Source organism: Cupressus sempervirens, chromosome 3, assembly GCF_028749045.1.
Source record: "Cupressus sempervirens isolate cs-2001-9-10 chromosome 3, ASM2874904v1, whole genome shotgun sequence".
NCBI classification, from domain to species: domain Eukaryota; kingdom Viridiplantae; phylum Streptophyta; class Pinopsida; order Cupressales; family Cupressaceae; genus Cupressus; species Cupressus sempervirens.
The window spans coordinates 81,341,558-81,344,950 of record NC_143120.1 but is presented as its reverse complement, the minus strand read 5'-3'; positions in this window follow the sequence as shown (position 1 = coordinate 81,344,950).

Here is a 3,393-nt window from a genome sequence, read left to right as displayed (position 1 = left end):
GAGATCTAGTGCTCTTTGTGAAGAAGAAAGATATTTCTTTGTGCCTTTGCATTGATTATAGATAGCTAAACAAGGTGAAAATAAAGAACAAGTATCCTCTACCAAGGATTGATGATTTATTTGATCAGATCAAGGGAGCTATAGTGTTCTCCAAGATTGAACTTAAGTCAGGATACCATCAACTTTGCATCAAGGAAGCTAATATTCATAAGATCGCCTTTCAAACTCACTATGGGCATTATGAGTTCATAGTGGTACCCTTTGGGCTGATGAATGCTCCATTAGTTTTCATGAGCTTGATGAATGGAGTGTTCCATTCCTATCTTGATAGATTTGTACTTGTGTTCCTTGATGATATACTGATATATTCTAAGTCCCAGAAGGAGCATAAGGAACATTTGTGTTTGGTTTTGCAATGCTTGAGAGATAATCAACTTTATGCCAATGTGGCGAAGTGTGATTTATTTCAATCAAAGATATAGTATTTAGGACACATTATCTTAGGTGAGGGTATCTTTGTAGACCCAAAAAAGATACAGAAAATAGTAGATTGGCCTGCACCCACTACTATATTAGAGATTCATAGTTTCATGGGTCTAGCTGGATATTATCGCAGATTCATCCAAAACTTTTCTAGAATAGTACATCCTATTACCTCCCTTCAGAGGAAAGGAAAGAAGTTTCTATGGATGGAAAAATGTGAGGAAGCATTCTGGAAGCTCAAGGAGCTTTTGACTAGTGCACCAATCTTAGCAGTACTTGATCTAGTAGATGATTTCATGGTGTGTACAGATGCTTCCCTTGAGGGGAGTGGAGTAGTTCCGATGCAAAATGGATAGGTGATTGCATATGAATCATGCAAACTCAAGGATCATGAGTTGAATTATCCTACACATAATCTTGAGTTAGCAACAGTAGTTCATGCCTTAGTGAGATGGAGACATTTCTTATTGGGGCATAGATTTGAACTACATAGCAATCATCGTAGTCTTCAGTACATATTTACGTAGCCTAATCTGAATGCTAGGAAACAACGTTGGATGGAGTTTTTATGCGAGTATGACTTCAAGGTGAAGTACATCTAGGGGAAGGAGAATGTAGTAGCTGATGATTTGAGTTGTAGGAAATATGTGATATCATCTATGACTCTTAGTGTTGATTTGAGGAGTCAGATACTTTAGGCACTCCCTACCGATTCTTGGTATCAAGAGGTGTGCAAAGAGATAGATTCAGGGAGAGCTTTCGAGGGTAAGTTTTTAGAATATGTCCTAGAGTCAGATGGCCTTTTGAGACATTCAGGAAGGATCTATGTGCCACTACTGGATGAGCTTCACATATTGATCCTATTAGAGGCCCATCATGCACCTTACTCGGCACATCCAAGTGTCAAGAAAATGCATGCAAACTTGTGACATCTATTCTATTGGTTCGGGATGAAGCATGACATTGCTGATTTTGTGGCTAGATATTTTGAGTGTAAAAGAGTCAAGGAAAAACACCAGCATCCGGTAGGACTTTTGTAGCCAAATCTCATTCCTTCATGGAAGTGGGACATCATCTCTATGGACTTCATAGTAGGATTACCTATGACTTCTCATTGTCATGATGTTATCATGGTCACCGTTGATCAATTGACTAAGGTGGCACATTTTTCACCAATAAGATATTCCTACACTACAACTTCTGTAGATAATGTCTTCATGCATGACATCATGAGACTATATGGTATTCCCTGAAAGATTTTCTTGAATAGGGATCTTGTTTTCACTTTCGCATTTTGGACATCACTACAACATGATCTTGGAGTGTAGTTGAATTTTAGTTTGGCATATCAACCAGAAATAGATGGACAGACAGAGAGAATGAATTAGGTTCTAGAGGATATGTTGAGGATGTATGTGATGGATAGGCAGACTCATTGGGAGGACTATCTCTACCTAGTGGAGTTTTCTTGCAACAATGGGTATCACAGTTCTATTGGCATGGCACCTTTCCAGGCCTTATATGGATGTCCTTGTCATACACCTCAAAGTTGGGATAGTTTTGAGGATTGCATCCTGTTGGGTCCTGAGATGCTTCATGATATGGAGCAATAGGTTGTGTGTATCCGAGAGCACTTGACTACGGGATAGGATAGGCAGAAAAAGTATACTGATGCACATAGGACAGATAAGCATTTTTCTATGGGAATGAAGGTTTTCTTGAGAGTGCGACTGCAGAAGAGTCTAATCCGTTATGGAAAGGGCTCGAAGCTAGCACCTCGCTTTGTGGAACCATTCAAGATTCTTGAGAGGATTGGTCTAGTTGCCTATCATCTTGCTCTACCACCTAGCCTAGCTTGCATTCATGATGTTTTCCATGTTTCAATACTTAGCTAGTATATCCTTGATGTTGTACATATTCTTGATTAGAATGCGTTGTAGGTAGAGGATGGGTAGTTGGCTTTAGAGCTAGTTCGCATTCTGGAGTAGCGGGAGTTGACCCTTAGGGGTCAAACCATAGAGCAGGTAAGGGTCCAATGGTACCCTACTGATGACTCTTTAGCTACATGGGAGGATGCATCTAGATTACAAGATTTATATCCCTACTCGGTTATACGCTTCCAGGAGTAAGCCTAATCCTAGGGAGGGTGGATGTAGTGCTTGCACCTAGTCTACATTTTCCTAGTTTACATTTTTGCTATTATTGCCAAACTCTTTTAGGCCAATTTTATGTTGATGATTAGTAGCATTATCTTGAGATTATTAGATATTGTTTCAGACTTAGTTGATATATGATGAGATTACTTAGTACTCTATACTTCATGTGTGCATGATGATTATTACAATGTTGTTAAATTATTGATGATGTTTAGTTAGATGGGTTATCATATGTGTTTTCTTGTAGATACTTACTCCATACTGCATGTGTATGGTGTGTGTTTTTGTTTTCTTTATGTATGGTGTTTATGATGTGGTTAACGAAGGGAGTCGTAGTCACCTACTAGTCGGGATCTACATGATGCATCACTTCCTACCATTGCCTATTTAGCTTAGTATATATTGTGTATGTACATGCATGAATTTTATGCAGGTTGCAGGTACTGAGTATCGACTTCCCTAAATTGCCAAGATGAGCATATCCTATTGCATTATCTCAATGGTAAGAGAGGGGAGATAAATTCTCAAGTCCAAATCCTAAACCTTTGAGTCATTTGTCCTAATTGACAATTAGGAAAAGTATTTGAGTCGTGTACATTTTGAATGCATTGGATGATGTTAATTCATGATTTTAAACCCTTAGTTTGATTTTGTATGTGTTTTACTATGATGGGTTTTCATAGTTTACTTTATGAGTTTTTGGTGAATTTTTTGTTAATTAAGTCTAATTAAAAAGATTTAATTAATAATTTAA